A 15,760-nucleotide genomic window follows, 5' to 3' on the forward strand; every position below is an offset into this window, starting at 1 on the left:
GGCAGTATGCAAGGAATTGGGGATACAAATTTGGATACAAAAATCCAAAGAAGAATTTCAAAACAACATTCCACAATTCTAGGTACAGCAGAAAAGAAGTCAGAAGACATCTATTTGTAAATATCTGTACCAATGGAAGCGGAGCAGAGAACTAAGAAAAAAAAAATCATTCCTATGTGGCTTTGGAAGAGATCCTAAATTTTGTGAAGTACGGGGGGGGGGGGGCGGGGGGGGGGAATAGGGAGTGGTGAAGAGCTAATGACTGTCTAATTCAGCTTTCCTCAGGCTAATGTTACCATGAATCCCTGTTCCCCAAGCCTTGGTTAGCTGGAGGCGGGGGCTGGTGAGGAAGATTAAATCCAGATTCCAGTAGTCAGGGTTCAAATATTAACTGTACAAAATCCACAAAAGAGACCATCTCGAATTAGCTGTAATTATTTATAAATCATACAACGTCGGGAAAGAAAGGGGACATGAGACGGCGAGAAAAGGAAGTCCCCAAGGGAAAAGGAAAGCTGGAGGAGAGTAAGCTAAAAGACAGAATCGGATAGTAACAGACCAAAAGAATAGTAGTCTTCTTCCAGGATTGCTGATTAGAATCCTGGTGTCAGCACTTAACCAATCAGTATAATCAGTTTATGTGCTCTGTCGGCCTGCTAATCCCCATGGGGCTCTGACTGTGCTCCGGTGCCATCTCCAAACCTCAGCACAGTACCTGGCCCAGAGTTGGCCTTCAGTAAGAGTTGGTTAAGTAGGTACAACAGTGAATCAAGTGAAGACAGAAATAAACATGCACGTGTGTTCTGTACGTAGGAGGCTTTAGCTGCATCCCATAAGTTTCGGTGTGTTGAATCTTTATTTTCATCATCTCATTTCTGATTTCTTCTTTGACCCATTGGTTATTTAGGCATGTGTTGTTTAATTTCCACACCTCTGTGAGTTTCTCAGACTTCCCATAGGGAAACAATAATGTTAAACTACATCAGTTTGGGAGGTCCAAGATGAACATGATTTGGAAAGGACATGAGGACCCACAGTAAACACAAGGTTTCCTGGTGACCTCTGCTTAGACAACTCATCCATATAAACCTGCCCTCCAGCTCTCCATCCAGAGAACACAGATGCGCTCAGTAAGTGCATATTCTTCCAAATTACAGATGAGAAATATATGTCCAATTGCACATGGTGCAGGCATGGTGAGGGGGGCACATGGCAGAATCAGGATTCCAGGGTGCGCCACAAAGCATCATGACATCAGATTATTCGTCTGTCTGTCTCAGTGTCTTCATCTCTATAAGGGGGTTCAGAAAGACCCTCACAAGGACATTATGAGCAGATGAATTAATACAGATAAATGTCTTTACAATAGTGCCCCACCCACAGGAAGCAGAGACCCAATCCCAGCAATGATGAGATTTAAATTTTAGTTAAGGAACCAGACAAGAACCAACGAAGAGACAATGAAACAAAACAGTTACAAATTGTGAAAAGGGCTATGAAAGCAATAAAATAGGGCTGAAATAGAGAATGGGGAGGGGGAACCTAATTAAGATATTAGGTGATGAGGGAAGCCTTTCCTGAAGAGGAAACATTTGAGCTGAAAAACATCCTAATCTCAACCCTGGCAAGAACTGAAGGAATAATCTTCCAGGCATAGGGAAAGGCCAGAAGTGCATTTCAAATGGAATCCCTAACATTATGTACAATTGCATAATTCTTTAGCATAAATACATGTTTACAGAAACATGATATAACATGATTAGACATGAGAACACGGGCAGATACACATGCTTGAAACTTGCCAGCCATTTCACTGAGCTATGCACATGTGCTACAGTGGTCTCCTAACACATACAGTTTTTTGTAAGTGCACATGTATAGACCTGAATTTTCATAAAAGAGTAATACAGATGGAAACCCTCCTAATTAGTGATACATTCAAGACATTCAAATAAAAGTAAAGAAGAGGCAGGGGGACTCTTATTTTTAGGCTTGCACAAAACCAATTTTACCTGGCAGCACAAGTTGATGGTGACTTATTTCCCATGTGCTAAAAATGTTTATGTATAACACAATTGAGTGTACATGTTGTGTTTAGCAGAGAATTTCAATGATTATATACATATACAGATATATGATACAAGAAGAAATGGCTGTGGAACTCCTAATTTCACTAAACTCCTAGTGTCACAGAATAGTTTGAAAAGCACCACTGCAAAAAGATCCCAGGTGGGGAAAATACTATCAGTGTCCCCATCGGTTAGTTTTATCTCATTCAGTCATTTAACTTTTATCAAGCCCCGTGTTGGTTATTCTTTATCCCTTGCCCCCTTCTTAATGTGATCAATACTCTTCTCTGAACTGCCTAGTGCCTTGGAAGGTGGGAGGTGACCTCTAAGGATGGCATCATTCAGGATCCCTTGCCCTCTGGCTCTTGATTCTCTACAGCCAGTGCGGAGCACAACAGAAGATCAAAGGCAGGTTGTGTCCCTGCTTGGTTCCATGCTTCTGGCAGTGACTGGGTCCCTCTCTAACTAGAGCTCCTGCTAGCTGATTCTCTAATGTACCTCCAGGGCTCACCAGCTCTAGTGACATCATCTCCTCCCCTTGTTTAGGCTGAGTGTTAACTGCTCCCCTCTGTTGCTAGTCTCTTGATGCTTCAGCATCCTTTGTGGATTTCCTGCCCACACTTCTGTAAATCGTCCCTTCATTGACATGTCTTCAAAATCCAAAAGTGGAGTAGATTTTCTTTTTGCTGCTAAGACCCTGACTTGAACAAGCCTCTGCTAGGTTCTAAACCAGTCCTGTCCAATAAAAGATATAATGGGAGTCACATATATAATTTTAAGCTTTCCACAGTAAAAGAAACAGATAATTTGATATGTTTTATTTAACTCAATGTATCCAAAATATTTATCATTTTGATGTGTAATCAATATAAAGATTTATTCATAACATATTTTACATTCTCTTATGGATATGTCAAACTGTATTTTGCAGTCGAAGCTTGTCTCAATTTGAATTAGTCACATTTCAAATGTTCAATAGCCACAGTTTTAGCTATTGTGTTAGGGCTGGAGATACAGAGATGAAGGATAATGTCCCTACATCACAGAATTGATCGTCCAGGAAGAATGATGGACAAGCAAATCATCACAAAACAATATAGTAAATGCATTATTAGTACTATGAAGAAGATCCTTTAGAAATAGAGCCCTTTCTAAAATCCAGTGGTGCTTAGGGAGAGGAGATAATAGGCAATAGTTGTGTGGATCCTGAATGCTGATTAGCATTCCACCAAGAAAAAGAGTGAGGGGCTCCTGGGTGGCTCAGCTGGTTGGGCGACTGCCTTCAGCTCAGATCATGATCCCAGAGTCCCGGGATTGAGTCCCATGTCGGGCTCCCTGCTCGCTGTGCTCTCTCTCACACACTCTCTCTCTCAAATAAATGAATAAAATCTTAAAAAAAAAAAAAAGAAAGAAAGAAAACGAGAGTGAAGAGGGCAATGCAAGCAGATAAAGAAGGCCCGCCTTTGCATCTGCCCTAGCTACATCTGCTCTTCTTTGACCCTACACCTAAGATGGATATGCTAACCACCGAGGGTACACTTGGATCTCCCAGTTATTCCCGCCCAGATTTGGGTAGATCTCCACAGTCATTAGCACAGGCTCTGGAATGAGAAGTTTTCAAAGGAAACTCAACCAGGAAGTAAGGGAGAGGGTGCTGGTGAGATATATGTGTGTGAGGAAAATCCTTATAAACAGACAGGTTGAGAAAACCTGGATCCATTTTCCTATGGCAACGTAAATCTGGCTGCTGATTGGCTTAGTTGGCTCAGGTTCCTAGGCACTAAAGCTCAGCTTTATTTTCTTCATCTCATCTGTTTCCTTTGCTATTCAATAAGCATTGTCACTGGACTGATATGAAAACGTATTTGTTCCAATCCTTTGGGGATGCTTCTGTTGTTTTTGTTGTTGTTTTTCATCTATTGTCCTTATATAAACCTTATTTCTCTAGTGGTTCCGAGTTCTTAAGGATCAAAATCGACATTCCCAAAGTCTGTCTCTCTTATATTAAAATCCTACTGCCTTTAGCCAAATATGTCTGTCTTTTCCCATTTCAAAACACAGACTCTCAATAGGACAGCTCAAGAAGTTCTTACTTCCTGTCTGAGAGACACTGACAGTTCTCTGCCCTTTGAAGGGAGGATTTAACTTAAGTGACATTAAGGAATGGTCACATCTTTCCTGCCTCGACTTTCTTTCTCAGTATACTTTGTTAGAAATTTTCAGAAGATTCACCTGACTCTCCTGAATCCTCCAACTTCTGTTTTCCAGCATAAAAGTATTTCACACATATAACATTAATGAAATAGAGCACCCACCTTTCAAGCCTAGGATCTCAAGTGAGGTTCCTTTGATGCTCTTTAGGAAGCAGTAAAGTACCCTACTGATCTCTATGGGTGACTCCATAGTGCTTAAAAGCTGGTGATAACAGCTTAATAGATTGATTTTGAAGGATACCCAAACAGTAATGGGAGAGAAAAGGAGGATAAGGCACTATTCTTAGATACTAAAAAAGAAGTATGCACTTAACTCAGACAAACATTCTGGCGCCTTTTTGTATGAGCAGAGTTCTGATTTCCAGGAGGTTGGAGAACTATGGCTGTTTACATCCTTTGTCTGCAACCGTCAGATCGTATACACTGTAGCCTTATTGTCCTTGTCTCCTTAAATCAACCATAAATCATTTTCAATGCCGAGCTTTCCACAAAAATTCCCTGTGGTTTCTTTTGGTCTCTCACTCCAACTATCATATTGCGATTCCCATTGGCAATAATGTCAGCATCTGTTCTCCATACCAGCACTATTTGCAAATACTTTGAGACCAAGTCCTTGATTACCACTCAAAAGTTCAACTTCTGTTTTCTCAGAGCCAAAACACATACTGTATTACCCAGTTTAAACAGTTTCCAATCCTCATCTGGGCAGTGGACTTCTTCAGTCCTCCCATTACTCATATTATTATTTTTTTTATTGCTCTTTATCCTTTTCCTTCAATTTGCTCACTGTATAGATGATTAACTTTGGTCTTGAACATCACTAACTTTCCCATTCTCAGCTGTGCTTCCTTCCCTCCCTAAGGATCTCTTCCATCCATGATGTTGTGGAATCTAAGAGGTTCTTTTATTCCCAAAGGCAATTTATTTATTTACTTATTTTAAAATTTATTTATCTCTACACCCAACGTGGGCTCCAACTCACGACCCCAAGATCAAGAGTCACATGTTCTTCTGACTGAGCCAAACAGGCACTGCCCCTGCCCCCCGGAGGCAATTTATTGATGCCACCTTTTTGCTTTTCATTTGAGAGGTCTAAGTTAGATCTCAGTATGCCAGGAATCAGGCAACAGTTGCACACAAAGAATCAATTACTCTTAAAGAGAAATTTCCATGGGTTACATCTCCCATCTCTCTGGCTTAAAACAGCAACAGTTTTTGTTTGTCACGTGCATGTATGTACATGGCTTGTTTTTGGTTTTGGTTTTGTGAGTGTACGTATGCGTTTGCTTTTGGTTTTCTTTATTTGCTATTTTTCTAAATGACTTGGTTGAACAGTTCTTCAACAGAGCTGGGCGTGCCATTCTGAGAATGGTCTGCAGTCGGCATTTTTGGGGGCTGACCCTTTTGCCCTGACACTGTGTTTCTGGACTTGTGAGAAAACACAAACTCATATGCTCATGTGTGTGTGCATACACACACACACAATTCATGGAAATTCAAATAATGATCCCAAAGGATCATTGTTTTACCAAACCCAGCAGACCAAAGGAGTCACATCTATATTATATAAAGAGCTCTTTTATAAAAGTTAGTCAAAGATATGTATGCATTTATACAAGAAAAAGAAGAAATCATATAAATTATTAAAAAAATGACTACTATTCTGTTTTACAACTAATACCAATCTTATTACCAGCACTAATACTGGTATTTTTTGAAGGTTCTCCACATGCCAGATACTATTCTATATGCTTTACATTTAGAAATCCATTCAATCCTTACAACAACTCTACAGACAGGAACTATTATTATCCTGTGTACAGATGAGAAAATGGAGCCACAGAGAGGTTAAGTGACTCATCTATGGTTACACAGCCAGATAGATGGCAAATGGCAAAATAAGACAATTCACAGAAGATAAACTGCAATCACAAATGGAAAAATATTCAAGATTGCCAGTAATCAAAGAAATGTGCATTAAGACATTAAGTATAATTTCATACCTCATCCTTGGTGAGGCTGTGGTTAAGCTGTCACTCTCAAACATGGTGGCAACAATGTAAATCAGTGCAAGCTTTTAGGAAAGCCATTTGTCAATACTTACAAACAACCATAAAGAGGCTCCCTTTAACTCAGTAATCATACACCTAGAAATTTATTCTTAGAAAGTTATTCAAATGAAAGTCACACGAATAGAAAGTTTGCCGCAGCATTCTTTACATTATCAAATATTGAAAGCAATCTAAATTTCCAAATACAGGAAATACTTAGGCAAACTTTGGTACAGGAATGACATGGAATATCATGCCGCCATTTAAACTATCATTATGAGTGATAACGGTAATATAAGGATGCTATGTAATATCAAGTAAAGTAAGCCAGATATAAAATTTTACCTATTTTATGGTTGCAATTATGTAAAACTACGTATACATACGTTCAAAGACCAGAATAGAACATAAAATGATAATACTTGAGATGTTAGGATGGCATCTTAAATCCTTTTTTTAATCTAATTTTAATTGCCTTTGTTTCTGTTGCTTTCCATATGTTGGCAAAACCAAAAGTTGAGAAAAAATGGAAGCCAATGTTTTTGCCCTTTGATAATACATAATTTAGCTGAGAATTCAAAGAATCGTTGAATTTTAGACCTGGAAGGGACCTTAGTGAACTCCCAGCACAACTTCCTAATTTTGCAGCTAAACACTCTGAGGCAGAAAAAGACTGACTTTCTCAATGACACGTACTGAATTTAGAGCCAGAACTTACAACCCCAAAATGCAAATCAGCCTTGGGTACATTTAGGGTACACTTCTTAATGAGAAATTAAATTGTTAGGACCCTATCTTCAAATATATCATGTCAATAAAAAAGACTTTTTATCTAATTCTACTCTCTTACTGCACTCTCAGCTGCCTCATTTCCCTACCTGAAATAAGCTTTATGCCAAAGCAAGAGCCCTGTTTAATTCTTGACTATATAGTACACATCATGCATATTTTTGGCGTTTAAGACATGTCAAAATATTTATAAAGAAGATGAGTATTTTAGTAACAATGGGAAAGCTGCTAGTCATTTTCCTGTGATGGTAACAGCAGGAATTCAATTAAGATTTGATAAATCAATTAAATTGAATTTCTCTTTGAAATATTTAAAAAAAATGTTTTCCAACACTGACTGACTAAAAAAATCTACTTAAACCTCTTAAAAACTAGTTTCTGGGACAGAAATGAAGAATATGGGTGAATATATAAATGTTTAGTAAGCCTTGCTGAGAGGTCCTCATCTACTCACCTGTGACCACAGAAGAAAAGCATGCCTTCAGGCAGAGACCCATGTGTCAGGTGAAGCTCTGTACTCTTAAACACACTTAGATTATGATAGATTTTGGCTGGGCTCTTTGAAAGGACACATGGAAAACAATAAACACAGGGAAAGGCTAAAAACATTATGGAAGTGGCAGGCTGGTGTGGGGATACTAAAGTTGTCCCAGTTTGGCAAGGGGGCAGTTCACACCAAGCCTACGAGGCTGATTTGCAAGGAGTATGTAAAGGACAACTCGAGGCTATGGTATGCTTACTACCAGGATTCAACCCTGCTTGGGCAGAGTGGCATCAACCCAGTAACCCCAGCAGCCAGAGTCAGAGCGATGGCGGCTCCCACCAGTACCCTGTACCTGAGACTTGTCAGCCGCAGGAAGTAGCACCAGCTTCGGGCACTGAGACAGGAGGGAGGCCTTCTCATCGGGCGTGGTGGAAAACCCTGGACGCCATTTAACAGAAGTTAAGAGAGCCGTTGAAACACTTTAAGGACTGAGGAAATAGTAAATAAGACAAAAATGAGGAATAAGAAAGGAAGAATTTAAGGAGACGTTACTTATACATACAATCGTAGGTTCAAGTTAATATTCACATATTTAGGTTAAGAAACCTATTCAAATTAAACAATTTTACTCTACTTTTTTTTTTTAATCTCTAAACCAGTTTAAAATTCATGGAATTCTCTGAGATATTTTCCATTAAGTTACACTCTAACTCAGTGATTCTCAGCTCTGGCTAAACAACAACATCTCTGAGAGAATAAAAAACAACCAACCAGGGGCGCCTGCCTGGCTCAGCCGGTGGAGTGAGCAACTCTTGATCGCTAGGTTGTGAGTTCCAGCCCCACACTGGGTGTAAAGACTACTTAAAAATAAAATCTTCAAACAAACAAACAAGCCAACCAACCAATCAATGCCCAGCCTCCTGGTAGATGGATGAAATCAGAATCTGGTGGTGGGAGCCTGGCATCAGTAATTTTAAGAGCTTCCCAGATGTTTCTAATGAACAGCTAAGGTAGTGATCCATTTGCTCCAGTGGGAGCAGTTAGACATTTTCTAGAACAGTTCTAGATTTAATATGTATATAAATTACCCAGGAGATGTTGTTAAAATGCAGATCCTGATTGATTGGTCTGGGGTAGGGCTTGAGATTCTGTATTTCTTTTTCTTTTCTTTTTTTTAAGATTTATTTATTTGACAGAGTGAGAGAGAGAGAATGCTTGAGCTGGGGGAGGTGCTGAGGGAGAGGCAGAGCGGAAGCAGACGCCCCACTGAGCAGGGAGCCCAGTTTGGGACTTGATCCCAGGACCCTGAGATCATGACCTGAGCTGTAATCAAGAGTCGGATGTTCAATTGACTGAACCAGCCAGGTGCCTGGAGATTCTGAATTTCTAACAACCTCCCCTGGCGATGCTGCCACTGCCAGTTTGCAAACCACCTTAGAGTACGTAAAGGATTTAGGAAAATTAAGACGAGTGGTTAATCACAGAATAGAATGGGCAGAGATAAGCAACCAACCAGGGGTGGTTCAAAAAAAGTTCAAAATAATGAACTTTTTACAAAAAAGGGCAAACTAAGAAGGATATATGGTCTCTTCTATACAGTCAAAACTTTTAGCTTGATCACCTGATCTAAATATTCTTTAAAGCCAAGGAAATATTAAAATTGATACCATGGACCTTTTTATATTGCTCCTCCCTCCCAGGTTGGCCATCTGTGATTTCTGGTCATGCCCTATCTGTTCAGAAGGGCCTGCTGGGAGTGACACTCTCTGGAACCAAGCTGTCGGCAGCACAGCTGGAGGGAACACTTGGATTGAAATAGGGAAACTGAGGTAAGAGATAAGCATGAACTCTGAAGGGAAGTGCAAGGTCAGAAAAAGGAAAATGAATACTCTGGTCAGAAGGTATGAGGCTGGGAGCTGAAAGAAATCTAATGCCTAGAACTCCAAGTTAAGGCCCTCAACAAATGCTAGGGATCTTCTCTTATGTCATGCCAGCACACTGTGTGGGGAAAGTCAAATGTAACACCTTTGCTTCTGGCCCCCTCCATCACTCCCAGTCATTGGGATTTGTGAAAGGGCTGAAACTTTCCCAGGTTTGCTTGGTGAAGGGTTTTGATGATCCATACTTAGGGGTGGAAAGTCCCATGGTGGTGGAAGCCCAGGATCTTCTGTACTTAAGTCCTGTCTCCTGGGACCAGGCAATGAGTGTGTATGGAAACTGCCCGGCCAAGTCCAACTGGGCTGGGCGTGGTGAGGAATGGCAGGAGACAGGCTGGTCTCCTGGTTTGGAAGGCCAGGCTAATACATAAGGGCCAGTTTTCTTTTTCCTTTCTAAAAATTTCAGTAAAGTACACTGAACATAAGATTTGCCATCTTAATCATTTTTAGTGTACAGCTCAGTGACATTAAGTGCATCAGTCACATTGTTCTGCTACCGTCACTATCAGTCATCCACAGAACTCTTTTTATTTTGCAAAACTGTAACTCTACCCATTAAACAAAAACTCCCCATTTCCCGTACCCCAGCCCCTGGCAACCACAATTCTACTTTCTGTCTCTATGAATTTGACTATTCCAGGTACCTCAATTGGAGGTGGAGTGGAACCATACTGTGATTGTCCTTTTGTGACTTGCTTATTTAACTAAGCATAATGTCCTCGAGGTTCACCCATGTGTCAGAATGTTCTTCCTTCGTAAGGCTGAATAATTTTCCTTTGTATGTACGCACCATGTTTTATTTACCCGTTCATTTGCTGATGGATACTTGGGTTGCTTCCTCCTTTTGGTCATTGTGAATAATGCTGCTATGAACATGGAAGTACAAATATCTCTTTCGGTCTCTGCTTTCAACTATTTTGGATATATATCCAGAGGTGGGATTTCTGGATCATATGTAATTTTATTTTAAAGTTTTTGAGGCACTACCATAATGTTTCTATAAATGCTGCACCATTTTACCTTCCCACCAATAGTGTGCTTGCATTCTAATTTCTCCATATCCTTGCCAACAGTTGTTATTTTCTGCGTCTTGGTGATAGTCATTCTAATAGGTGTGAGGTGCTATCCCACTGTGGTTTTAATTAGTCATGTCCTACATCTTTTCATGCGCTTACTGGCCATCTGTGTAACTTCTCTGATGAAATATCTACTTAAATCCTTTGCTCATTTTATAATTGGGTTGTTTTGGTTTTTTGTTGAGTTGTAGTTCTTCATATATCCTGGATATTAACCCCTTACCAAATATATAATCTGAAAATATTTTCTCCCATTTTGTGGGCTTTTTCACTATGTTGAGTGTGTGCTTCGATGTACAAAAGTTTTTAATTTTGATGTAGTCTAATCGATCTTTTCGTTGTTGTGCTTTTGGTATCATATTCCAAGGAATCCCTGCTAAACTTGTGTTATGAAGCTCTTCTCCGGTGTTTTCTTTTAAGAGTTTTATAGTTTCAGGGGCGCTTGGGTGGCACAGCGGTTAAGCATCTGCCTTCGGCTCAGGGTGTGATCCCGGCGTTATGGGATCGAGCCCCACATCAGGCTCTTCCACTATGAGCCTGTTTCTTCCTCTCCCACTCCCCCTGCTTGTGTTCCCTCTCTTGCTGGCTGTCTCTATCTCTGTCGAATAAATAAATAAAATCTTTAAAAAAAAAAGTTTTATAGTTTTAGATCTTACATTTAGGTTTTTTAAAATCCATTTTGAGTTCATTTTTCATGTTTTGTAAAGTAGGGGTCTAACTTCATTATCTTGCAGGTGGATATTCAGTTTTCCCGACACAATTTGTTGAGAAGATTGTCCTTTCCCTATTGAATGGTGTTGGATTCCTTTTTTTTTTTTTTTTAAGATTTATATATCTGAGAGAGGGAGAGTGCATGGGAGCAGGGGGAGGGGCAGAGGGAGAGGTAGGAGAAAAGCAGATTTCCGGTTGAGTGCAGAGCCTGATGCTGGGCTCCACATGGGGCCTGATCCCATGACCCTGAGATCATGACCCCTGAATTCACAACCTGGGCCAAAATCAAGAGTCAGATGCTCAACTGACTGAGGCACGTAGGTGCCCCAGTGTTGGTACCCTTTCAGAAAGTCTTCTGACTGGTATATGCAAGGTTTTTTTCTGGGCTCCACAAGGATAAGTTTTTGAGATTATATGAGGATCAGGTGACAACCATGACAAGAGGTAAGCCAGATCAGGTTCCCAGTTTGGATGACTGACTCAGATGAATGGGGCATGGTGCCAGGAGTAGAGCTTTGTAGCACTTTTAGAGTCTTGTAGATCTTTTGAAGGCAGCCAAGATTTCATCTCAATTGTGACCAGTTAGATGGATTGTGGTGATGCTGAATGGTGCTGAAAGGCATTGTGAGTGAAAGCCCTAAATGCTGTGAAGGACGTGGTCTGTGTAGAGGTGGCATTATTTGAAGTGACCTTGGACATCAGAGGGCATATGGTGCAGGGGCTACATTTTAAGGACTTGTTTCATGTACTTTGTTTGGCTTTCACTAGGTAGTACATGACTAGATTTGTTCATGGAAGGCCTTGGGAAGGGTCTCAAAAATGAGGATGCCAATGGATATGGTACAGTAAGGTAGACTGTGGCAGTGCTGGCCAATGGAACCAAGCGGTTTAAGTAAGTGGTCAGTTGGAGCCAGGCAATTCAAGTGGGAGATACTTACATTTCAGATAAATGGGCATCCATCCTACATTGCAGGCATCTAAGTCTTATTCACTCTAGTACTATCAGTGTCCAGCACAGTTTCTGGCACACAGTGCATGCTTAACAAATGTTTGAACAGAACTGAACATAAGTCAAGGAAATAGCAATGACTTTTTTTTTTTTAAGATTTTATTTATTTATTTATCAGAAAGAGAGAGTACAAGCAGGGGGAGTGGCAGGCAGAGGGAGAAGCGGAATCCCCACTGAGCAAGGAGCCCAACTCAGGAATCGATTCTAGGACCCTGAGATCACGGCCTGAGACAAAGGCAGACACTTAGCCTACTGAGCTACCTAGGCGTCCCCAGCAATGACTTTCTGAAATTAAAAAAACCTCAATTCTTGGGGCGCCTGAGTGGCTCAGTCAGTGGAATGTCCAACTCTTGGTTTTGGCTCAGGTCATGATCTCAGGGTCACGAGATTGAGCCCCGCCTGAGTTAGGCTCTGTACCAAGTGGGAAGTCTGCTTGAGATTCTCTCTCTCTATCCCTCTCCCCACTCGTGTAAATGCGTGCTCTCTCTCCCTAAAAATAAATAAATAAATCTTAAAAAAACCCCAAAAAACCACCTGAACTCTTCATAGTTAGGAAGTTCCTTATGGCTAATTTAAATAATTTGAACTGCAGGAGGAGGCCATTTTTCCTCCTCCCCCCAAAAGAGACAAAGATTTGATCACCATCCTTTGTAAAAAAATAAAAATAAAAATTTATTAGTGATAGGTTAATAATTACCACTTTTTAAGCACCAATCATCTCCAGGTACTATGCCTTATATTTGATGCGCTTTGTCTTTTGTCCTTGCAACAATCTTCAGGTAAGCAATATCATCTTCAATTTATAGTTGACGACACTGAGGCTCAGAGATGTTAAGTATTTTGCTTAAGGTTACACAAGCAGCAATAGCAAAGCTAGGATTCATATCCAGATGGGTCCCATGTTTCTTCTCTGAGAACCCATTTTGCCTGTTTCTACCTGGGAGCTATCATTCTCATCTTCTGGTGTGCTCTTCTTCTAGGGTGAATTAACACATTTTCTTCAGCTTCTAATCATCTATCTCTGGCCTTCCCTGAGTTCTCCATGTTCTTTGAGTTCGGCATCAACTCAGTCTTTAAAATACCATTCAATAGGGAAAAAATCACAAGTTTGACTTTAATAAACGAATAGAATCATCTCCCTTTCCATTTTAAATTAGCCTAGAAACTATTAAGCACCTATTCACAAAAAATCATTTTTAAAAAAGTGAACAAAAGGAAACAATAACTACCAGGAGTCCTGGTGAGAGCTGGGTGATGCGGTGTGGTTTTGTGTGCTTAACACAGCCACCTGCGTGTAAAGGTACCAGGAAGAGCCTGGAGCACCTGGACTAAGCATTTTCTAGGTGGAAGAGTGCGGTCCTGGCAGAAGATGTCCCATGGTGAAGAAAGACCACAGGGTTCAGGAGGTGAAGCCGATCAAATACTGTGATGTGGAGTTTTAGTCTCTCTATGGCCTAGAGTCGGGCAGCTCAAAGAGTGGGCTGTGGGCAGGCGCTGGTCTGTTTCATCTCCAGTCCATGACAAGGTAAGAAGAGCAACCAAATCAATTTATATCTGTTGAATCTAATAAAAATCTTGAGCTTGTCTATTGCCTATCTTTATTTTTTCCTGCTCATCTCTTCATTTCCAAACACTAGAGCAGGGCCTGACATGTAGCTGGTATGCACTGGCTGCGTGGGAGATCATAAGGAGAGATTGTTGGAGAGAGGGCAGAGACCAGAAAACACAATGCCAGCAACTGGAGGACATCCTTTTTTTCCCTCCTAATGATTCATCTTTGTAAAGCATTGGTCTATGACAAGTTGCACATGCGCAAAACAAAACAAAAAGCAACAACTGGTCCTTTACCTCAGGTAATTTGAGAAGTGCTGCTCTACAGCCAGTTATTCCTTTTGCAAGTGAATGTAGAAATGGTGCCTGGCAGAGTTGCTAGACCTCCTGGCCATTTATTTAGCAGTCTGGTAAAGATTTAAGTGTGGTAAGCTTCCCAGAATAAGTCACTGGTAATACCTTTGGAAACTCACTTTGATTTTAGTGCCCCATATACCAACCACTGACATGTGTCAGTGCATACCCTGAAGATTCCATCCATCACTAAGGCAGATGCTGACAGACCACAGGCTTATAGGTAAATGCTGAAGAACTACTGATGGTCTATCTCTCTAAGCAGACTACTCAGCAAGTCTAAAAGGACATAGGAGAGTCCACCCCACATTGCTCCAGCCCTGGTAAACGTGACATAGGTTTTACTCCGCACTTCTAAAAGGTTTAGGTAATGCTCACTCCTGTGGTTTCTTGCCATGTGGAGGGACCCACCTGGTCTCTTTAATCCTGCTCTCTTCATTCCTGGGAGAAGTGCCTTAGAGAAGTGAGTTTGGGAAACGAATTAGGCATGTTTAACCCAGTCCTCCTTCACCCTCTCTTGGAAACTGGCTACTCTGGACAAGGCCACACAGGGGCAGACCCCTGTGAGCACAGTCCTGCAGCTGTTCAGCTGTGGGTCTCGATTCTTGGATTCAATAGTAGGAAAGCCATTGTTCCCACGTACCCTGAGACATTTTCTCCAGTACCAGCTTCTCTCAGCTGGTTTACAGTTTGGGCAGGAATACAGAGATATTACTTTGGGGGCTTCCCTCAAACCTCACCAAATGGCAGTGATTGTACACTGAAGCCATGTCTCATAGGCTATGCTAGCCTATATTCTTCACTTGCTTTCCATTAGTGTTCTTGCACAGGATGGTGGCTATGCCATATTGATACCTACTCTGCACACTCTGCCAAGGAGAAGCCAGATCTTCCTCTGCCACACTGGTGAATGAGGGCAACCTTCCAGCTCAGTCAATGCCCTTTCTGCCTGTACCTTTCTGGGTGTGTTTCTCCTAAAGTTGTGTCTCATCTTTCCAGGTTTTTGAAGATCAATAAACACGTACTTTGTGACATATCATGATGGAAAACACAAGGGCTCTGGAATCAAAAGAAGAATCAGATAAAAGTGAGTCTTTGCTCTTCTAAAAAGTATCAAGAACAAAATGTCTTACCAGCCATTTTTATGATACACTTCAGGTAAACAGAAAAAAAGCTCATGGCCTCTGCAGCCTTCCCATTTCCAAGGCCCAGTTAGGGCTCTTTCTTTGGCTCTTCCTGAGCTAGGCCAGGGGGCATTAAAGCTTATAGTTCATTTCTCCAAGATTCAGTTACAAGTCGCTCTTGCTACAATTCTCTCTGACCTTCCATTTTTCTTTGGGTCACTGGAGCAGTTTTTGGCTAATCTGCCTGTGAACACTGCCTACCTTCTCTAAGCCAGAACGTGGCTTGCTTCTTCTGGTAGCCCTTCCTTGTGGTGACTATGCCTGGCTGAGCTGGAGGAATGACTGACCCTAGATTCTTTGCCACCAGACTGACAGCAGTATGCCTCCTCAAC

This window comes from Ursus americanus, chromosome 1, assembly GCF_024610735.1.
Source record: "Ursus americanus isolate L20-20 chromosome 1, mUrsAme1.1.p, whole genome shotgun sequence".
NCBI lineage: Eukaryota > Metazoa > Chordata > Mammalia > Carnivora > Ursidae > Ursus > Ursus americanus.